Source organism: Heptranchias perlo, chromosome 3 (genome assembly GCF_035084215.1).
Source record: "Heptranchias perlo isolate sHepPer1 chromosome 3, sHepPer1.hap1, whole genome shotgun sequence".
NCBI classification, from domain to species: domain Eukaryota; kingdom Metazoa; phylum Chordata; class Chondrichthyes; order Hexanchiformes; family Hexanchidae; genus Heptranchias; species Heptranchias perlo.
In genome coordinates, this window is record NC_090327.1 from 75,963,846 (window position 1) to 75,988,220 (window position 24,375).

The window sequence follows — 24,375 nt, forward strand, 5'->3', positions numbered from 1 at the left end:
TTATAAATCCATCCATGGATTCATCCCACCCTTCTCCAGCCCCATGTACCAATGTGTGCCCTCCGCTCTTCTGACTCTGGCCTTCTTTGCACCCACCTTAATTCATTCAATTTTCAGCGACGGAGTTTTCAGCTGTCTGCGCTCTACACTCTTGCTGTCTCTTCCTCTCTCCCTAAAGGAGTCGGATTTAATAGCATAAATGCCAGGAGCTGACTCACAGACATCAATATCCTGGAATCTGAAAGAAACAATGTCCAGTATATAAGCAGTTTATGAGTGTTAGGTGAGGCAAGGATCAGGCATGGCTGTGATGACCCCATGGCTGGAATAGCCTGATGATGACACTTGTTCTTTCGATCATACATGACGATCAGCTATTTGGCACTGGAGGGCTGGCAGCTCTTGAGGAATTTTGCCTCAGCAAGAATCAGCACCTTTGAGGGAGAAGAGGAGAAAATTGGGAGAATTATCTTTCTTAAAAAGGGTTCATGTCCTTGGTGTAACAAGCAGGGAATTTTAACCTTTGCAGCTAATAACTGGATAGCTATTAAAGTGAGACTGGAGCAAAGGGATGGAATGGTAGTTGTATGTCTTGGTAATGCAGTTCAACATCTTCCAATCCAAAAAAAACATAGTCCCAGCTTACAGTGCCCCCTTCAGTGTTGGCCTGATAGCTGATAGATCAGATAAAAATCCCACTAACATAACTGTTTAAAATAGTGTTTATTACAAGAATCAGAATTTGAATTTCTAGCACAGAAATTCTTATGAACCATTAAACTCACCTAACTAAATGTTAAGTGCAAAACTTGGCATAGGGTTAAGTTTTGGGCTGAAAACCTGAAAAAAAAACTTGTTAGTGTCCTAGCTATACCTTTCTGGGAGTTTTGATCTCATGATAAGAGTTCAACAGCAAAAGTTACTCCCATATTCTTCTTTTAACTATAGGAAAGGTGACTGGAAAATTCAGTGGTAAATTATTTAGATTTTGAACAGAAACACTAATATAATATATGTAAAGTATTAGATATCCAGGTGAGACAGCAAACACTGAACTTGCAACATGACTGGTTCCAGTCATTTGATGCTATATCACTAGCTTTCATTACAATGATTGTTGAGGGCATCCTTCCTGTCAGATTATCTAAATGTCACAATAGACGATTCCATAATGGAGCATTTCACAAATATGGAAAGAAGGCAACAGAACAACAAGCTCTTATTTGATTTTAATGAAAGAAAGAACTTGCATTTATATAGCGCCTTTCACAACTTCGGGATGTCCTGAAGCACTTCACAGACAATGAAGTACTTTTGGAGTGTAGTGTAGAGAAATACAAATCAAATTATATATATTGTAAAATACAGCTTACGTTACACTTTGACGTGCCTCTTTGTTCCTGGCAAACTTGTACATTGTGACTTATGTTGGAGAATGAGTAGTTTCACTGTATGAGGATGCAAACACTGAAAACTGAGAGTTCCAATTTTGCAGAACTTCACTCTAGGACTGGGATTTTATACATTGATCTACTTTCAGTTTTTTTTTTAAGCCGTACAAGCTTGACCATTGATTTTTTTAATTGTTATATGATTCTGGTTTCTGAGTTAAAACAAAATATCGATCAGCAAAATTTTAGGCAGAAAATGCAGAGATGGACACAAGACTGGGGGATAGAGAGAGAGAGTCACGAACAGAAAAAAGTTAGACTAAGAGCAAAGCTTGTATAATAGGCAAAGACTAACAGTAAGGCTCGTAGAAGAGATAGAGACCAATAGACAACAACAGACATATGGAGAGACATGCACACAGCCGGAAAAAGAGAAAGACAAACATACAGACACATGACATCCAATGCAGTGAAAATATGCTGTATTAACAGCATTCATAATTGCGCTATAAACAAAATTTTGAAGTGGCACCATCTTCACGGATAGTCTGACCAACCTTTATTTGTTTAGAAACACAATGAAAAGGGATAAAGCCTGCTGAAACACATCATTGCAGCATTTGGGCATGATGCAGTATATTTTCTTCTGTGTGCAATGTTAAGGATTTTTTTTCACCGAGCCATCATTGGTTTGTAATGAGGATTTAGTAAAAGAATCATTCTTTAACTGTACACACAGAGGAAATATATCCCAATCTTATTGTGATGAAGACGATGAAAGATTCCTGACTATTCCCCCTCACAAACAAAGACTGGTTGACCAAGCACTTTTTCTCCAGGGGAGGGCTACTCTAAAATGCCTATCGACAGGATACTTCTTAGTGTTAAAATGAGGCAGTTTTAATAAAGTAATAACCATACTATTCTTGAGGAAGATACGGAACTTGGGGAGAGAATAAGCAGTGATATTAGTTTTAGATTATTCTTGCAAAGAGCTGTTCAGACACAAAGAGCTGATCGCTTTGGAGAGGGTGCAGAGGAGATTCACCAGGATGTTACCAGGGCTGGAGCGCTTCAGCTATGAAGAGAGACTGGGAAGATTGGGTTTGTTTTCCTTGGAGCAGAGGAGGCTGAGGGGGGACATGATTGAGGTGTACAAAATTATGAGGGGCACAGATAGGATGGATACTAAGGAGCTTTTTCCCTTCGTTGAGGGTTCTATAACAAGGGGACATAGATTCAAGGTAAAAGGCGGGAGGTTTAGAGGGGATTTGAGAAAGAACCTTTTCACCCAGAGGGTGGTTGGAGTCTGGAACTCACTGCCTGAAAGGGTTGTGGAGGCAGGAACCCTCACAACATTCAAGAAGCATTTGGATGAGCACTTGAAATGCCATAGCATACAAGGCTACGGACCAAATGCTGGAATATGGGATTAGAGTAGACAGGGCTGATGGCCGGCGCGGACACGATGGGCCGAAGGGCCTCTATCCATGCTGTATAACTCTATGACTCTATAAAAGGCCAAATGGTCTCCTGTGTTGTAAACTTCTCTGATTCTATAATAAAATGCAGGTAATTTATGAACAGGTACAACAGTACTTTTCCTAAAATGTTGGCCTTAAATGGAGCAGGATGACTCAACATACAGACATTATCATTTCATTAGTTAAAGATTAGCAGAGATTTGGATAAAATGGCAAAACTTATTCCTGAGTGGTCATGACTAAGTAGCATAGGAACAGGAGTAGGCCATTCAGCCCCTCGAGCCTGTTCCGCTATTCAATTAGATCTTGGCTGACCTTTATCTCAACTCCATTTACTGGGCTTGGTTCCATATCCCTTAATACCCTTACCTAACAAAAATCTATCAATCTCAGTTTTGAAATTTTCAATTGACCTAGCCTCAATAGCTGTTTTGGGGAAGAGAGTTCCAGGTTTCCACTACCATTTGTGTGAAGAATTGCTTCCTGACATCACCCCTGAACGGCCTAGCTCTAATTTTAAGGTTATGCCCCCTTGTTTTGGACTCTCCCACCAAAGGAAATAGTTTCTCTCTATCAACCCTATCAAATCCTTTTAGATCACCCCTTAGTCTTCTACACTTATGAGAACACAAGTCCAGTCTATGCAACTTGTCCTCATAATTTAACCCTTTTAGCCCTGGTATTATTTTGGTGCATCTGCGCTGAATGACCTACTGGTTGTATGTCCACCTGCTGATTGTTTGCCTGTCTGACTGCCTGCCCACCCGACCATCTACTTGTCTGACTGACTACTCTGTTCGACTGACTGATTGTCTACTTATCTGTGTGGCTGCCTGTGTTTCTGATTATTTACCTGTCCACTTGACTGACTGAATGTCTGGCTACCTGCCAGACAACAGGACAATGCAGTGACAGTGTACAGTTTCCTTACTATAACAATTTTTTTGATAAATAAAACAGAAGGCTAATGCAAGGTCCTGTAAACCTAGTTACCAGATAATGTACTGAGCTCTGTGTTTTCCTAATTGATTAGACCATAAAAAAACATTGAGAAACATTTTAATGAACAAAACGTTCTAAAGAAGAAATACCTTAAAAGTAAAGAATGCTCAAGGACAAGCTGTTGTACTTGCATTAATTCAGAGTTCAGATTGTGTATTGAATCTTTTTTATCAGAATGACAGATGGTGTAAAAAGTGGCTAATTAGGTGATAGTACATGAAGGATGACTTTGCAGCTCTGATTGTTAGAGAATGGAAATCATCACACTCTAAGGAAGAGGAGCAGGAATTTTATATATGTTAATTTATTCAGATGTCACTGCATTGTTTAATTAGATACTGCCTGTCCTTCAATTGGAAAACTATGTCCTGCAGTATCTTATTTATGCCTGGATTGATTTTTCACTCAAAGTTATTGAATGCAGGGAAGACACCAGTAACAATTAGAACAATGCCCTTTGTGCATACACCAAGGAGGACAGCATGACACTGTTCTCTTGCCAATCCCGTCAGGTACCACAATATGTCTTTTATAATCTGACTTTTAATAAAAAAAACTTTTCAGAAGCAGTGGCATAGCCCTATAAATTGGAGCACCAGTGTCAACGTCACTGAGTGGGACCTGCAGTTAGTACCAGTACCAATTGTAAACAATTTTACAACACCAAGTTATAGTCCAGCAATTTTATTTTAAATTCACAAGCTTTCGGAGGCTTCCTCCTTCGTCAGGTGAACGATGTGAAAATGAAATCCTCGAAATGAAATCACATTTATAATTCACAGAACAATGCTTGGTGAGTACAGACAGTTTTTTCAACTGCCCGTTGCCAAGGCAATCAGTGTGCAGACAGACAGGTGTTACCTGCCAGGTCTCACAGAATATACAAATCACCAAAAAAAAACAAACAAAAAAAAAACAGAGATAGAGAGGTAGAAACATAGAAAAGATAGCAACTGACCCGTTATATTAAAAACAGATAACATTTGTTCGCTGGTGGGGTAACGTGTAGCGTGACATGAACCCAAGATCCCAGTTGAGGCCGTCCTCATGGGTGCGGAACTTGGCTATCAATTTCTGCTCGATGATTTTGCGTTATTTACAATTGTCAACCCCAATTGTCAACCCCAGACAATTGTTTACAATTGTCAACCCCAGTCCATCACCGGCATCTCCACATCATGACTACCAGTACCAATGCATAGGGCCTGTATGCTGCAGCAGCAACATTCAGTGCCACAGAATGGGAGGGATTATCTCAATCCTCCACTCTGCTCAGTTCCTGATATCAGCCGTGGAGCAAAGACTAAGGGTATGATTTTATCATGCAGGGGAGGCGGGGGGGATTTTCAGCCTGATTGACAGGCTGGCTGCCTGTGGGCAGAGAGGAGCTACACATCTGAGAAGGCGGGGATGGGGGGGTGGTGAGAAAGAGAGAGAGAGAGAGACCTCATCGGCCGTTGGGAGAAAGATGGAGGGGTGGTAGGGGGAAGATGTAGGAGATCGGGGGGGGGAAAGACATCGGAGATCGGAGAGGTCGGGGGGAAGACATCGGAGAGTGGGGGAGACATCGTGGGGGGGGGGGGGGGCGTCCAGGCGATATCAGAGATAGTTGGGGGGGGTCCAGGTGACATCGGATATCGGCCGGGGGGGGGGGGGGGTCAGTCAAGGAGACATCAGAGATCAGAGCAGGAGGAGGTCCAGGCAGCATCGGTTATAAGGTATTTTTGTTAACTTTTTTTACAATGGAAAATGTCATTTTATTTAATTTATTGAGTGTATTTTTCCTCGATCCGGCCTTTCCCACCTGCTTTCACCAGGTGTGAATTGGAAGTGATGGGAAAGCCACCCATAAGGTTAAAATCATTCTAGGTGTCCAATACACAAAATATGAAGTACCTTAAGTACCTCAATTTTTGGCTCTTTAAGTATCGGCCCACCGGATTTAAGTGGGGCCGGCTCTTCCTGGTGACTGCTGTGCACACGCACACAGATTTGCCTGAATCTAATGCAAAAATGGGCGGGTTCTAGCTGGGATGGCTGCCTGCACCCAAAAACATTGATTTTGTCTGCCCCCCCCCCCCCCCAACCTGATCTTGGGGGCTAAAATTGAGCCCTAAATGTTTCCCTACGCGGGAAGAAGGGAGAGTTAGCAGCTAGGAAGAGGCACTAGATTGATTCCTGGGATGGGAGGGTTGTCCTATGAGGTAAGATTGAGTAGAATGGGCCTATATTCTCTGGAGTTTAGAAGAATGAGAGGTGATCTCACTGAAATGTATAAAATTCTTAGAGGGCTCGACTGAGAGGCTGTTTCCCCCTGGCTGGAGAATCCAGAACTAGGGCCCATAGCCTCAAGATAAGGGGTCGGCCATTTAGGACTGAGATGAGGAAAAATTTCTTAACTCAGAGGGCTGTGGATGTTCAATTGTTGAGTATATTCATGACTGAGATTGATAGATTTTTGGACACTAGGGGAATCAAGGGATTATGGGGATAGGGCGGGAAAGTGGAGTTGAGGTAGAAGATCAGCCATGACCTTATTGAATGGTGGAGCAGGCTCGAGGGGCCGTAAGGCCTACTCCTGTTCCTATTTCTTATGTTCTTATGTCTTATATGCTCTATGCAGTAGGGATAAAGTTATCAACCCTCCAGGATTGTTTTGGAGTCTCCAGGAAATAAAGATTAATCTCCTGGACACTGCCGCGAGCAACCCGGGAGAAAAATCATAGGGGTATTAAAAGAAATTGTGTGTTTTTTAGTTTTCTTTGAACACTTTCATTTATTAGTTATAAAAATATTGGAGATGGGAAAAAAAGCTGTTGAACTGGGTGGAGTGATTGGAGGCCTGAGGTGACGTGATGAAACCTCCAGGAATACGTCTAATCAGAGTTGGCAACCCTATGTACTAATTTTAAAAAAAATTACACTCATTTCCAGTTGAGTTAAACTCCTGTCATCCTGCCACAATTGCCATTTTGATTGTATACATGCCGCTCACCTGCTGCCTGAAGCCAGTTTACAAGCTGCCACAGGACAGTACCAGACAGTAATGTATGATTGCAAGTATCTATCCTGCTGATGTACATTAGAAGTGTACTAAAGTAACACAAGCTAAAGATTATTTTTTAAAAGTTGCCACTGACTTATAGAGAGGCATAGGAGCATAATATGCTTTCCACTTTTGTTCAATTTGTCTCCCCTGCTCTCTTGGAGGCACTGACTCATGGTAGGGCAAGGTGCAATGGGCACCAGGCATCCTCCAGAATATCAGCCTAGTGCTCATTCTTTGTGAGTGAGTCTTTATTGTAAGTGTTGGCAGACCTTTTGACCAAGGAGGGAATTTCCAACTTTACTCCTGTGCTCACCAAACACTCTCACACTTGCAGTTTCCTGCAAGAGTCAGTGGATGGCTATCAGGAGTGGGAACCCTGACTGATTTCCCCCATTCCCTACATGTTGGAGAACAAGGGCATGATTTTAACTCTGAAGAACAGGTGGGTTGGGGACGGGGGGACAGTAAAAATTTTAAAAGTTTGGAGCGGGAACAAGTTCCGGCTCCAACGCGCTGAAAAATGAGTTTCACCCAGACGCATCTGGGTGCGCGCGCACTTCGGAAACCCAGAAGTCTCGCCGGCAATTAAAACTGGTGAGATGACATTTAAAGGGGCAATTAACGTTGTTGAAATACTTAAATCAATTAAATTTGGGAGGATTGAGGCAGAGAAACGATTTTAACTCTGCCTGAATATGTCTCCCGTGGCCTCTGAAACATGCCATGGAAACGGAGGCGAGTTGCAACCGGCAGCCATTTGGACATTTAAACCAGTGATTGACAAAAGGGGATTAAAGGTGAGTTTTTGCAGCAGAGCAAGCAGTCCTCTCAAACATTTGGCTGGGAGTTCTTAGCGCTTGGACTCAGATTTCTTTGTTCACACTCAGAATTCTCTGCTCAGACATATTTATCTACATTTTGGACCCCATCAAACCGACACCATAAGGATGGGGGGGGGGGGGCGCGGTGCGCAATGGATGTATTCAGTACTACATCTGAGGAGGAGGCACATCACCTTCCGAGCCAGGCACGGTGTGCAGTTCTGGGAGTTGCAGCTCCACAAGACAGAGGTGCACCACAAGGATCTACAGGCAGAGGCTGAACTTCCTGAACTTCTCTGAGGAGCAGTGCCTACGAAGGCTAAGATTGAGGGGCCAGGTGGTCGCAGACATCTGCAGGGTCTTTCATGCAGAACTACTCCCGACTGGGCCTGGCGGCCACGCATTGCCAGTCGCAGTTAAAGTCAGCTTTGCCCTCAACTTCTGTGCCTCCGGATCCTTCCAGGGCTCCACCGGTGACATCACCAGGATCGCGAAGTAGTCTGCCCATAAGTGTATGTGACAGATCACAGATGGCTTGTTTGCCAGGACATCCCACTAAGTCATTGACAACATCAGCCAGACTGAGAGGGCAGTGGGTTTCAACTCTCTGGCTGGCTTCCCACAGGTACAGGGAGCAATTGATTGCACAGACGTAGCAATCCAAGCACCTCCACATGAGCCCGGAATGTTCATCAACAGAAAGGGATATCACTCTTATCAATGCACAGCTGGTTTGTGACCACCGGAAGAGGTTTCTGCAGGTGTGTGCCAAATTCCCTGGCAGCTGCCATGATTCCTTCATTCTGCACGAATCCAACATCCTAGCCCTCTTCCACGCACAAGACACACTTAAGGGCTGGCTCCTTGGAGACAAGGGATATCCCCTGCAGACGTGGTTCATGTCACCTGTGAAGAACCCCACCAGTGAGGCACAGCAGCGGTACAACGACAGTCACATCACCACCAGGGCTGTCATAGAGCATGTCATAGGAATGCTGAAGATGCGCTTCCGGTGCCTGGATCGATCTGGGGGAGCCCTTCAGTACTGTGAGGTGAGGGTGTGTAGGATAATAGTCATATGTTGCATCCTGCACAATATCGCTCAACGGAGAGGACTACCGGTGGATAACGTCCCATGCGCTCCAGAAGCAGCCGCACCTGCCATCAACATTGAAGAAGAATGTAAGGAATCTTACAACACCAGGTTATAGTCCAACTGTTTTATTTGAAAATCACAAGCTTTCGGAGGCTTCCTCCTTCGTCAGGTGAGCAAGTGACGAAGGAGAAAGCCTCCAAAAGCTTGTGATTTTCAAATAAAACAGTTGGACTATAACCTGGTGTTGTAAGATTCCTTACATTTGTCAACCCCAGTCCATCACCGGCATCTCCACATCATTGAAGAAGAAGACGAGGAGGAAGAGAAGGAGGAGGAGGACATCGATGGGCCAACCATCGGCAGAGCAGTCTCTCACCTGGCTGCTCACCACACCAGGGAGTCACCCCTATTTGATAGATTCTCATAGGGAGATCTGCAATCTGACTACAGCCAAGTACTCAGACCACCTGTAAGGACCATCACAACCACAACCTGCCCTCCACCCCCCCCATTATAAATTGGTTAGCCAGGTGGTGAAGGATAAAATATTAGAGCCTAGTCTTCAGTTGCTTCCAAGCCTTTATTCACAGAGCTCCACATTATTACACCAACACCACACCCTGGATCAGCTCTCTTCTAAATGGATACAAGAGAGTTCCCAATTGATGCGCACCACCTGAATATTATCAACACTAAGTGATATAAATCACATGGATATAATTAACATGCCTCCCAACCACATTGCACAAAACAGCCATACAACGACACATACACCCATTGCAAATGCACGCAATGGGTGGCATCAAGTCACACCATTCATGAGCAACCACATGTATGAGCGCTTTCACAAAAGGGACTCAAGAATGGGCAAGACATGGCAGTGGTGGTGACTATCATAACATTTAACGTGAAGTTAACATAAACCAAATATAAATTAAAAACATGACAGCCTGTCAGACACCCTTGTGCATACCCATGGTGATTACAAAACCTTCCACTTCGTCTTCCAACAGCTTCTACCTGGTGCATCCCCTGTGGCTGCAGCAGAGGTAGTGACAGGTTGCTCAGATTCATGCCCAGACTGCTTAGATGCTTTCGGCCTATGTCCTCTGGGTTTTGGAGCCTGTGAGGGCCCCTCCAAATACTGCTCCATCTGCACTGTGCAGGAGCAGTCTCAACCATCTGGAGAGGAGGCAACATTGTGGTTACTAGTTGAGAGGGGGCAACGGGTGAAATGTGGGAGCACTTTGAGTGGTATCCCCACTTTCATGTCCCCTTTTGCCATCATCCCTCTCCTGGGCTAGGGCCACCCCTACCATTCTGCTGGACAACAGTTTGGAGGACATGTGTGATGCCTTGTAAGGCCAGTGCTGGTGTATCTGTCTGCCTGTCTAAGGCTGCAGGATGTAGTTTGCCCTGAATCCGCGCGGCCGTTGCCAGGGCCTGAATGGGCTCATTTGTGAGCCGTGCTTGAAGCTCAATGGAGGCTGCCATTCTCTCCATCGCAGACATTCCCGCACTTACCTGCACCACCAATCCACTAGCGATGGAGTTGGACTCCTCGATCCTCTCCGCTATTGTGGAGAGTGTGCATGGCACAGTTTCCACTCCCTCGCAAAGCTGCTCCTGTACTCAATCATTCTCCTTTTCAAGGATCCCGGGGTTCAGCATCTTACCAAGCTGAGCAGAGCCCGGAGAGGAGTGCGCCCACCGACGCGGACTCTCCACCGCTGCCTCTGCCACCAGTGTCTGCTCGTGCTCACTTGTGTGTAATGATTCACCAGGTGACACCTCAGTTACCTCTCTAACAGGACCCACCATGGTATGAGTATCTGCGCTGGTAGATGGCTTGCTAAGATGTGACGGTGTGCACTCAGAGGCAGAGCGCTCCTCTGAGGAATCGCCCTCGACCACGTCTTCGGTCCGTGACGCCCCTGGAAGAGAACATATAGCAATATTAATAATCATCACTGAAGTAATGTTGTGATGAGCATACTGAGGTATACAACAGATCAATCACTGATAACATAGAGTCATAGAGAGTCATAGAGTCATAGAGTTATACAGCACGGATAGAGGCCCTTCGGCCCATCGTGTCCGCGCCGGCCATCAGCCCTGTCTACTCTAATCCCATATTCCAGCATTTGGTCCGTAGCCTTGTATGCTATGGCATTTCAAGTGCTCATCCAAATGCTTCTTGAATGTTGTGAGGGTTCCTGCCTCCACAACCCTTTCAGGCAGTGAGTTCCAGACTCCAACCACCCTCTGGGTGAAAAAGTTCTTTCTCAAATCCCCTCTAAACCTCCCGCCTTTTACCTTGAATCTATGTCCCCTTGTTATAGAACCCTCAACGAAGGGAAAAAGCTCCTTAGTATCCATCCTATCTGTGCCCCTCATAATTTTGTACACCTCAATCATGTCCCCCCTCAGCCTCCTCTGCTCCAAGGAAAACAAACCCAATCTTCCCAGTCTCTCTTCATAGCTGAAGCGCTCCAGCCCTGGTAACATCCTGGTGAATCTCCTCTGCACCCTCTCCAAAGCGATCACATCCTCCCTGTAGTGTGGCGACCAGAACTGCACACAGTACTCCAGCTGTGGCCTAACCAGTGTTTTATACAGCTCCATCATAACCTCCTTGCTCTTATATTCTATGCCTCGGCTAATAAAGGCAAGTATCCCATATGCCTTCTTTACCACCTTATCTACCTGTTCCGCCGCCTTCAGGGATCTGTGAACTTGCACACCAAGATCCCTCTGACCCTCTGTCTTGCCTAGGGTCCTCCCATTCATTGTGTATTCCCTTGCCTTGTTAGTCCCTCCAAAGTGCATCACCTCGCACTTTTCCGGGTTAAATTCCATTTGCCACTGTTCCGCCCATCTGACCAACCCATCTATATCGTCCTGCAGACTGAGGCTATCCTCCTCGCTATTTACCACCCTACCAATTTTTGTATCATCAGCGAACTTACTGATCATACCTTTTACATTCATATCCAAGTCATTAATGTAGACCACAAACAGCAAGGGACCCAGCACCGATCCCTGTGGTACCCCACTGGCCACAGGCTTCCAGTCACAAAAACAACCTTCGACCATCACCCTCTGCCTTCTGCCACTAAGCCAGTTTTGTATCCAAAGTGCCAAGGCACCCTGGATTCCATGGGTTCGTACCTTCTTGACCAGTCTCCTGTGGGGGACTTTATCGAAGGCCTTACTGAAATCCATGTATACCACATCCACTGCGTTACCCTCATCCACACGCCTAGTCACCCCCTCAAAAAATTCAATCAAATTAGTCAGACATGATCTTCCCTTGACAAAGCCATGTTGACTATCCCTGATTAATCCTTGCTTCTCCAAGTGGAGACTAATTTTGTCCTTCAGAATTTTTTCCAATAATTTTCCTACCACTGATGTTAGGCTCACTGGCCTGTAGTTCCCCGGTTTTTCCCTACTCCCCTTCTTGAATAATGGTATTACATTAGCGGTTCTCCAGTCCTCTGGCACATCCCCTGTGGCCAGAGAGGTTCTGAATATATGTGTTAGAGCCCCCGCAATCTCCTCCTTTGCCTCACACAGTAGCCTGGGATACATTTCGTCCGGGCCTGGGGATCAATCTATGTGTGTGTGAGGGATGTTAAAGTTCTGTCACCAGACATTTGCGGAGTGCCAGTCTCGGCTTCCTTGACGGCCAGACATTCCATCGTACGACTTAGCTCCAAGGCCTCCTCCTCTGCCTCTGTGAGGGCCACTATTTGTGGAGGCCCCCCTCCAGTCCATGCCCTCTCCCTTGCATTTTGTGCTCTCTTCTACAAGGGGAGAAAGTACAGATGTGTGAGTGAGTGAGGGTGATGTGGTCACCCGATGGATGCATTGCTTTGGGTCAGGATGACAATGATGCAGATACATCAGAGGGTGACTATCAGACAGATTGATCACACTGCATCAGGATTGGGGTGAGTGGGAGAGGTGGGTGCACAAATTGGGGGGTGAAGAAGTGCACAGAAAGTGAAGGCAACTTGACACTGAGCCATAAATGGATGTGAGGAGTGATGTGATGGGGTAGGCTTTGAGGGGTGGGGGTGGGTAATGTTCACCACAGAATGCAGGTGAATCAGTGACTGTACTCACTTTTCCTGACCTGGTTAGGTCATTAAATCGCCTCTTGCATTGCAGTCACGACTGGGGCATCAGCTCCTGCTGCTGACCTGGTCTGCCACCTCCAGCCACGCCTTCTTTGTGACAGAACCAGGTTTCTTACTCCTGTCTGGTGGATAAAGCACCTCCCTCCTGCTTCTCACAGTGCCCAGTAATGTCTCCAGGGCAACGTCGAAGAACCTGGGTGTTTCCTTGGCCCTGGAACGTTGCATTGTAGCCTCTTTTCTCCTTCAAAATGCATTGTTGGAGTGACTCTTTAAAGAGTGGGCTTTAAACGCATCATGCAGGTGTGCAGCCCGCCTGCTGCGCAGCTTGAGGACGCAAAACCCAGAGGTTGAGTTAAGTGGCTTCAATTGAGTCACGATCGCTCGGGAAACCACACGATTTTTTTGTCCAGGTTTCCAACCCGATTATTGACTCTCCCCCCACCCCCTGCTGAGAACCCGCCTCCTAGTTAAAATTTAGGCCCAAGTGTCAGTATCAATGAATGGGACCTGCACATAGCAGTATCAGTACTGATGCTTGAGACCTGCATTTTGGAGCATCATCATTCAGCTGAGGATATCTGTGGTGCTCTGACTGCTGCCCTGGCTGAGATCAGCTAGCCCAGCACAGTTAGAGGCTCAAATCTGGAACATTCTGGTGCTCTTTGTGCTCTACTGAACAGTGTATTTACTCACTCACCTTTAATTGCAATCCTGTTATAAAAATAGGTAAAACATTGCTGAACCATGAATAAGTGTTAATTATACCATATTCAGAAAATGGAACTCTTAGGGGAATCCCCTAAGCTGGATCCTGCACTTACCAAACATTCACATGTGCACTTTCCAGCAGGAGTCAGCGAATAGCAATCCTCAGTGGGATTGTTGACTGAATGGTGCATGTCATTATTATGCATGTACTGAAAATGAAAGTGTCCCTTTGAGTATGGAAAGCAGAAAAGATTCCTATTAGAATTCTTCATTGTTACCTTTTTCCAACTGCATATTTTCTTTTTGTTTACACGAAAGCCTCCCCCATTGGTGGTGTATAGGAACTGTCACTTTTTTTTAATTCGTTCGTGGGATGTGGGCATCGCTGGCAAGGCCGGCATTTATTGCCCATCCCTAATTGCCCTTGAGAAGGTGGTGGTGAGCTGCCTTCTTGAACCGCTGCAGTCCGTGTGGTGAAGGTTCTCCCATAGTGCTGTTAGGAAGGGAGTTCCAGGATTTTGACCCAGCGACGATGAAGGAACGGCGATATATTTCCAAGTCGGGATGGTGTGTGACTTGGAGAGGAACGTGCAGGTGGTGTTGTTCCCATGAACCTGCTGCTCTTGTCCTTCCAGGTGGTAGAGGTCGCGGGTTTGGGAGGTGCTGTCGAAGAAGCCTTGGCAAGTTGCTGCAGTGCATCCTGTGGATGGTACACACTGCAGCCACTGTGCGCCAGTGTTGAAGGGAGTGAATGTTTAGGGTAATGGATGGGATGCCAATCAAGCGGGCTGCTATGTCCTGGATGGTGTTGAGCTTCTTGAGTGTTGTTGGAGCTCCACTCATCCAGGCAAGTGGAGAGTATTCCATCACACTCCTGACTTGTGCCTTGTAGCTGCTGGCCTCACCAGCGACACCCACATCCCATGAATGAATAAAAAGAAAAATGGTGGAAAGGCTTTGTGGAGTCAGGAGGTGAGTCACTCGCCGCAGAATACCCAGCCTCTGACCTGCTCTTGCAGCCACAGTATTTATATGGCTGGTCCAGTTAAGTTTCTGGTCAATGGTGCCACCCAGGATGTTGATGGTGGGGGATTCGGCGATGGTAATGCCGTTGAATGTCAAGGGGAGGAGATTAGACTCTCTCTTGTTGGAGATGGTCATTGCCTTGCACTTGTCTGGCACAAATGTTACTTGCCACTTATCAACCCAAGCCTGGATGTTGTCCAGGTCTTGCTGCTTGCGGGCACGGACTGCTTCGTTATCTGAGGGGTTGCGAATGGAACTGAACACTGTGCAATCATCAGCGAACATCCCCATTTCTGACCTTATGATGGAGGGAAGGTCATTGATGAAGCAGCTGAAGATGGTTGGGCCGAGGACACTGCCCTGAGGAACTCCTGCAGCAATGTGCTAGGGCTGAGATGATTGGCCTCCAACAACCACTACCATCTTCCTGTGTGCTAGGTATGACTCCAGCCACTGGAGAGTTTTCTCCCTGATTCCCATTGACTTCACTTTTACCAGGGCTCCTTGGTGCCACACTCGGTCAAATGCTGCCTTGTTGTATAATGTCCATCAATAAATATTTGCCAAAGGGACTATGTAGTACACACTTTTAATTATAATAAGCTTAAGACAGAAAGGATACATGTTAACAAATAGGGTTTCTAATGCACTTCTCATGTGTAAAATGACTGAAAGACAGTACATGAACAGTGGTGTTCATTTAAGGAGTTATTTTACAACTTTCAAAACAAATATATTCCACTGAGGAGAAAAGGGTGTAAAAGAAATGACAGCCATCCGCGGGCTAAGTAAAGAAATTAAGGATAGTATCCGACTAAAAACAAGGACATATAAGGTAGCCAAACTTAGTGGGAGGATAGAAGATTGGGAAGTCTTCAAAAGACAGCAAAAAGTAACTAAAGGATTGATTAAGAAAGGGAAGATAGATTATGAAAATAAATTAGCAAAAAATATAAAAACAGATAGCAAGAGTTTCTACAGTTATATAAAAAGAAAAAGGGTGGCTAAGGCAAACATAGGTCCCTTAGAGGATGAGACCGGGAAATTAATGGTGGGAAACATGGAGATGGCAAAAATGCTGAACAAATATTTTGTTTCAGTCTTTACGGTAGAGGATACTAAGAATATCCCAACACTGGACAAACAGGGGGCTCTAGGGGGGGAGGAGCTAAATACGATTACAATTACTAAGGAATTGGTACTCAGTAAATTAATGGGACTCAAGGCGGATAAATCCCCTGGACCTGATGGCTTACATCCTAGGGTCTTGAGGGAAGTGGCAGTAGGGATTGTGGATGCTTTGGTAATAATTTTCCAAAATTCTCTGGACTCGGCAAAGGTCCCGGCAGATTGGAAAACTGCTAATGTAACACCCTTATTTAAAAAGGGTAGTAGGCAGAAGGCTGGAAATTATAGATCAGTTAGCCTAACATCTGTGGTGGGTAAAATTTTGGAGTCTATTATTAAGGAGACAGTAGCGGAACATTTGGATAAACATAATTTAATAGGACGAAGTCAGCATGGCTTTACGAAGGGGAAGTCATGTCTGACAAATTTGCTTGAGTTCTTTGAGGACATAACGTACAGGGTGGATAAAGGGGAACCAGTGGACGTAGTGTATTTAGACTTCCAGAAGGCATTCGACAAGGTGCCACATAAAAAGATTATTGCTCAAGATAAAGAATCACTGGATTTGGGGTAATATTCTGGCATGGGTGGAGGATTGGTTATCTGACAGGAAGCAGAGAGTTGGGATAAATGGTACATTCTCAGACTGGCAACTAGTAGCCGGTGGTGTTCCGCAGGGGTCGGTGCTGGGTCCCCAACTCTTTACAATCTATATTAACGATTTGGAGGAGGGGACCGAGTGTAACATATCAAAGTTTGCAGATGATACAAAGATGGGAGGGAAAGTAGAGATTGAGGAGGACATAAAAAACCTACAAGGGGATATAGACAGACTGGGTGAGTGGGCGGAGATTTGGCAGATGCAATACAATATTGGAAAATGTGAGGTTATGCACTTTGGCAGGAGAAATCGGAGAGCAAGTTATTATCTTAATGGCGAGAAACTGGAAAGTACTGCAGTAAAAAGGGATCTGGGGGTCCTAGTGCAAGAAAATCAAAAAGTTAGTATGCAGGTGCAGCAGGTGATCAAGAAGGCCAACGGAATGTTGGCTTTCATTGCCAGGGGGATAGAATATAAAAACAGGGCGGTATTGCTGCAGTTATATAAGGTATTGGTGAGACCGCACCTGGAACACTGCATACCGTTTTGGTCTCCATACTTAAGAAAAGACATACTTGCTCTCGAGGTAGTACAAAGAAGGTTCACTCGGTTAATCCCGGGGATGAGGGGGCGGACATGTGAGGAGAGGTTGAGTAGATTGGGACTCTACTCGTTGGAGTTCAGAAGAATGAGAGGCGATCTTATTGAAACATATAAGATTGTGAAGGGGCTTGATCGGGTGGATGTGGTAAGGATGTTCCCCAGGATGGGTGAAACTAGAACGAGGGGGCATAATCTTAGAATAAGGGGCTGCTCTTTCAAAACTGAGATGAGGAGAAACTTCTTCACTCAGAGGATAGTAGGTCTGTGGAATTTGCTGCCCCAGGAAGCTGTGGAAGCTACATCATTAAATAAATTTAAAACAGAAATAGACAGTTTCCTAGAAGTAAAGGGAATTAGGGGTTACGGGGAGCGGGCAGGAAATTGGACATGAATTTAGATTTGAGGTTAGGATCAGATCAGCCATGATCTTATTGAATGGCGGAGCAGGCTCGAGGGGCCGATTGGCCTACTCCTGCTTCTATTTCTTATGTTCTTATGTTCTTATGAAACACAAATTGCTTTTAGAATCAGCTCCTTTGATTGGTTGAAGAGATACCCGGAGGTATACACCATTCATACATATCTCGTAATTTGCCTGTGGCAAAAGCTCAGGAATGGGTCAGCACATGCAGCTGTTGCATGGCCTAGAAAATATACAGCACATTTAGTAATTTGCTTTAACTAGGTGACTAGATGCTGTTTTTGAGTAACATAAACCCTGCAAATACTGTGGAATTATTTGAAAGAGGTAGCCTAACTGTGCCCCAAAGAGGTCACCAAGGATGCTTCATCAGTTTGCAATCTGTTCTGTTATTATTTGAACTTGATGAATTTTTGTGCCCGTCAGTGGAGGTTTCTCAGGGCTGGGAAATGAAACATTTTCCTATTTTAGACATCTTGGGCTCGATTCTCCTCTTGCTGGCAGATTATCAGTGGGGTGGGACATCCACCGATCACAGTGACCCTGCTGTAACGCCAACCCATTTTCCTGGGTCTGAGGTTCATTTGCTCTGAAGGGTGGGAACCTACCACAGCAAGGCTGCAAAATTTTGGCAGTGCTGAGACCGAGGCCTAAAAGGTACATTGGGCCGATATGGAGGAAGAGAAGGTCACTATTAGGCCTTAACCTTCCATCCTGAAATTTAAGGTGCTTGCTACCACTACACCAGGGACTACTTTCCCCTGAGGTTCCCACGGACTGATGGAGACAGCGGTGGTAAACAGGGAAATGGGCTCTTCTCTCCGCTGGCATTTATACGTAAATGGTGGGAAAGTGGAGGAAAATCCAGCCCTCAGTGTCATCATGAAGCAATCACAGATTAGGTGTAACACAGTTAGGTGCAGAGTAAAGCTCCCAGTTTTGTAGTACTGAGCTGACCTTTGATTAGATATGGCAGTTTCAGATTCCCATCTGAGCAGTAATGAGATAATTACATAGCAGTGAAACTTATTTCATTCCTTTCAGTAAAGAGTTGTATTTTTCACAGTATCAGTAAGCATTTCGTAAATCTTTTGTAATATTACTTCTCCATTCTCGATACGGCAATGCAAGTAATGCCTCAGAGGATAGTTTTTTTGTTATCTGTGTTAAATATATTCACTTCATAGAATCATAGAAAGGTTACAGCACGGAAAAAGGCCATTCGGCCCAAACGATTCCGTGCAGCTCTATGCAAGAGCAATCCAGTTGGTTCTACTCCCCCGCCCCATCCCCGTAGCCTTGTAAATTTTTTTCTTTTCAAGTACTTATCCAGTTCCCTTTTGAAAGCCATGATTGAATCTGCCTCCACCATCCCCCTGGCAGTGCACTCAAGATCCTAACCACTCACTGGGTAAAAAAATGTTTCCTCATGTCACCTTTGGTTCTTTTGCCAATCACCTTAATTCTATGTCCTCTAGTTATTGACTCTTCCGCCAATGGAAACAGTTTCTCTCTATCTATTCTGTCTTGACCCTTCATGATTTTAAATACCTAGTATATCTAGTAAATCTTTTCTGCACCCTCTCTAAGGCCTTCACATCTTTCCTAAAGTGCGGTGCCCAGAACTGTACACAATAATTCATAGATAATATTGTTCATTCTTGCTGTACTTTGTAACCATGGAGCAATATGGCCTCAGATTGTAGAGGGGCTCCAAAACTATTGCAAAAAGTCCCTTTTCCAATCTTTTACTAGCATTTTAAAAATTGAGTGCATGGTTATAACAGATCAGTCCAATACAGTGTGTAAATTGTATTACAATGACACTTGGCATAGTTAGAGCTGATTGTTCTGTTTTAAGTTCGGAATCATTACACAAAAGGGAAAATGGGCATCGTAGAAAAGTGGTTATGGTACTGGACTAGTGATTGGGAGGTTATGAGTTGAAATCCCACCATGGCAAGTTGTGAAATTGTTAAATTCAATAAATCTGGTAAATTGTGGGCCAATACCAGGAAAATAACCATGAAAGCTTCTGGATTGTTATAAAAACCCAACTGTTTCACTAATGTCCTTTTGGGGAAGCAAGCCTGTCATTCCTACCTGGTCTAGTCTATGTCATCAACTATATCGTTAACTCTTAATGTCATCTGAGGTGACCTAGCATGCCACTCAGTTGTAAACAATTGCTATAAAGTTCAATAATAATAAGAAAATTGAATGGACCTATTGGCAATGTTACAGGCATCACATAATAAGACTAAAGTAGTTTCAGCCCAGTCAACCCTGCAAAGTCATCCTCACCAGCATTTGTGGGCTGGTGCCCAAGTTGGGAGAGTTGTCCCATAGCCTGACATAGTTGTACTCATAGAATCATTGTAGTCATTATCCCAGACTCTTCTATCACCATCCCTGGGTATGTCCTTTCTCACCGGCAGGCTAGACCCACCAGAGGTGAAGATGCAGTGTTTATAGTCAGGTGGGAATGGCCCAGGGAGTCCTCAACATTGGCTCTGGACACCGTGAAGGCTCATGGCTTCAGGTCAAACAAGGCCAAAGAAATCTGCTGATCACCACCTACCATCTTCTCTCAACTGATAAATCATATTGAATATCACTTGGAAGAAGCTATGAAGGAAGAAAGGGCACAGGGATTTCAATGTGCACCATCAAGAGTGGCTCAGTATTGCCAGGTTGAACCAACACAAGGGAGTAACCTACTTGACCTCATCCTCCCCAATCTATCTCTTGCAGACATGTATCCATGATAGTATTAACAGCCGTGATCTTCACCAAGTCCTTGAGATGACAAAGTTATGTCTCCATCATGACAGCATCTTTCATCATGTAATGTGGCACCAACACCTTGCTAAGTGGGCTAGACTAAGGACGGATCTAGCAGCCCAAAACTGAGCATTCATGAAGCACTGTGGGCCATCAACAGCAGCAGAATATTATATCGCTATAATTTTTTTAAATTCATTCATGGGAAGTGGGCATTGCTGGCGAGGCCAGCATTTATTGCCCATCTCTAATTGCCCTTGAGAAGGTGGTGGTGAGCCGCCTTCTTGAACCACTGCAGTCTGTGTGGTGAAGGTTCTCCCACAGTGTTGTTAGGAAGGGAGTTCCAGGATTTTGACCCAGTGACGATGAAGGAACGGCGATATATTTCCAAGTCAGGATGGTGTGTAACTTGGAGGGGAACATGCAGGTGGTGTTGTTCCCATGTGCCTGCTGCCCTTGTCCTTCTAGGTGGTAAAGGTCATGGGTTTGGGGGGTGCTGTCAAAGAAGCCTTGGCGAGTTGCTGCAGTGCATCCTGTGGATGGTACACACTGCAGCCACAATGCGCCGGTGGTGAAGGGAGTGAATGTTTAGGGTGGTGGATAGGGTGCCAATCAAGTGGACTGCTTTGTCCTGGATGGTGTCAAGCTCCTTGAGTGTTGTTGGAGCTGCACTCATCCAGGCAAGTGGAGAGTATTCCATCACACTCCTGACTTGTGCCTTGTAGATGGTGGAAAGGCTTTGGGGAGTCAGGAGGTGAGTCACTCACCGCAGAATACCAAGCCTCTGACCTGCTCTTGTGGCCATATCATTTATGTGGCTGGTCCAGTTAAGTTTCTGGTCAATAGTGACCCCCAGGATGTTGATGGTGGGGGATTCGGTGATGGTAATGCCGTTGAATGTCAAGGGGAGGAGGTTAGACTCTCTCTTGTTGGAGATGGTCATTGCCTTGCACTTGTCTGAAGCAAATGTTACTTGCCACTTATCAGCCCAAGCCTGGATGTTGTCCAGGTCTTGCTGCATGCAGGCTCGGACTGCTTCATTATCTGAGGGGTTGCGAATGGAACTGAACACTGCGCAATCATCAGCGAACATCCCCATTTCTGACCTTATGATGGAGGGAAGATCATTGATGAAGCAACTGAAGATGGTTGGGCCTAGAACACTGCCCTGAGGAACTCTTGCAGCAATGTGCTAGGGCTGAGATGATTGGCCTCCAACAACCACTGCCAACTTCCTTTGTGCTAGGTACAACTCCAGCCACTGGAGAGTTTTTCCCCTGATTCCCATTTACTTCAATTTTACTTGTGCTCCTTGGTGCCACACTCGGTCAAATGCTGCCTTGATGTCAAGAGCAGTCACTCTCACCTCACCTCTGGAGTTCAGCTCTTTTGTCCATGTTTGGACCAAGGCTGTAATGAGGTCTGGAGCCGAGTGGTCCTGGCGGAACCCAAACTGAGCATCGGTGAGCAGGTTATTGGTGACCTCAAGGCCAAGCTTCACTCTCTGTCACCATCAAGCCAGGAGGACAACCCTGATTCTGTGCAAACTGTAGAAGGACACAGCAGGAACAGCACAAAACGTATTTTAGAATGAGGTACAAACTTGATGAAGGTACTATGCAGGGCTATTTGCATGCTGAACATCAAAAGCAGCAGACTATAAACAAACCTCAGTAGTCCTATCAGTCAAGAATGCTGATGGACAACCAGGCAACTAACAAGACGAGGAGGCTTCTTGAACATCCACTTCCTCAACCATGGTGGAGCCCAGCACATGAACCTCAAGAGACAAGACTGAAGTGTTTGCAAATGCCTTCAGCCAAAAATACCAAGTGGATGATCCAACTCAGCCTCCTCCCGTGGTCACCACCAACATAGATACTGGAGTCCAGCCAATGCAGCTCACTCCACATGATATTAAGAAATGACCGAGTATACTAGATACAGCAAAGGCTATGAGCCCTGACAACATCCCAGTGATAGTGCTGAAAACCTGTGCACCAGAACTAGACACCTCCTATACAGTGCAGCTATGACACAGGAATCTACTCGACAATGTGGAAGATTGCTCAGGTATATCCTAGCCATAAAAAAAGGACAAATTCAACATGGCCAATTGCTGCCCTCTCAGCCTCCTGCCACTCATCAGTAAAGTGATGGAAGGAGTCATTAATAGTGCCCTCAAGCAATACCTGCTCACCAATAATCTGCTCATCAATGCTCAGAACCAGTTCCAGAACTACTTGGCTCAGACCTCATTGCAAGCTTGATCCAGACATGAGAGTAAGAGCTATTTGCGAGAAGAGAGATGAGAGAAGATGGATGGGCTGCACCTCAAGAGAGCTGGGACTAATGTCCTCGCGGGGAGGTTAACTAGTGCTGTGGGGGAGGGTTTAAACTAATTTGACACGGGGATGGGCACCAGGATGAAACATTAGAGAGGAGAAACAAGGTGCACTAACGACTGGGAGGGACAAGTAGCACTAGAGTAAAGAATAGCTCAGAAATATTAGGGATCAGACAGGGGGCAAATGCGAGGCAATCTAAGATGAGTTTCGAGTGCATGTGCGTAAGCGCACGTAATGTGGTCAATAAGGTTAGTGAGCTCAAGTCGCCCAATGGGACTATGATATAATGGCAATAACAGAGACTTGGCTCAAAGAAGGGGAGGATTGGGTACCTAATATTCCTGGATACAAGGTATTCAGGAAAGATAGGGAAAGAAAGAAAGGAGGGGTTTGGCAGTATTGATCAAAGAAACTATCATAACACTGGAAAGGGATGATGTAGTTGAGGGGTCAAAGGCAGAATCTATTTGGTAAGAATTAAGGGACAATAGAGAAGCTATTACACTATTGGATGTATACTATAGATCACCAAATAATAGGAAGGAGATAGAGGAGCAAATTTGCAGGCAAATTACAGAAAGATGCATGAAGTACAAAGTAGTGATAAAAACAGAAAATGCTGGAGAAGCTCAGCAAGTGAGGCAGCATCTGTGGAGAAAGAAACAGAGTTGACATTTCAGGTCGAAGATCTTTCATCAAGACTGGAAGATATTAAAAGAGTTAAAGTTTTTGAGCAAGTACAGAGCCAGGGAAAGGGGGAGGGAAGGAAAGAACAAAAGGGAAGGTCTGTGTTAGGATAGAGGGCACGAGTGATTAAATGACAAAAGGGATGACAGTGCAAGGCAAGGAAGGTGGTAATGGGACAGGTTAAGAAACAAAAGATTGATCAGGAGTAGCTGTAAATGGCAGCAGCAGAACCATTACCAACACTAGCTGACTGAAAAAATGGGAGCGGTGGTTATGATCTGAATTTATTGAAATCGGTGTTGAGTCCGGAAGGTTGTAAAGTGCCTAAATGAAAGATGAGGTTTTGTTCCTCGAGCTTATGTTGAGCTTCATTGGAACAGTGTCGGAGGCCGAGGACAGAGAGGTCAGAGTAGGAGTGAGAAGGGGAATTAAAATGGCAAGCGACCGGCAGGTCAGAGTCACGCTTGCAGACAGACCAGAGGTGTTCAGCAAAGCGATCACCCAATCTGCATTTGGTCTCCCCAGTGTAGAGGAGACCGCATTGTGTGCAGCGGATACAATGTACTAAATTGAAAGAAGTACAAGTAAATCGCTGTTTCACCTGGAAGAAGTGTTTGGGGCCCTGGATAGTGGGAAGGGAGGAGGTGAAGGGGCAGGTGTTGCATCTCCTGCTCTCGAATGGGAAGGTGCCGTGGGGAGAAGAGTGGGTGTTGGGGGTGATGAAAGAATCGACTAGGGTGTCACGGAGGAAGCGGTCCCTTCAGAATGCTGAAAGGGGAGGGGAGGGGAAGATGTGTTTGGTGGTGGGATCGCGCTGGAGGTGGCGGAAGTGGCAGAGGATGATACATTGAATGTAGAGGCTGGTGGGGTGGAAGGTGAGGACAAGCGGCACCCTATCATGGTTCTGGGAGGGAAGGGAAGGGGTGAGGTCAGAAGTGTGGGAAATAGGACGGAAATAGGACATGGTCGAGGGCCCTGTCAACTACAGTGGAGGGGAATCCTTGGTTGAGGAAAAAGGAAGACACATCGGAAGCACTGGTGTGGAAGGTGGTATCGTCAGAACAGATGCGACGGAAATGGA

The 24,375-nt window shown here is 45.4% G+C and overlaps 1 protein-coding gene across 10 annotated transcripts in view; it reads left to right on the plus strand.

Moving 5' to 3' along the window:
• Window positions 1–24,375, plus strand: part of LOC137316085 (extracellular sulfatase Sulf-1-like) — a 441,788-nt gene that overhangs the window by 232,655 nt on the left and 184,758 nt on the right. The window lies entirely within an intron of this gene.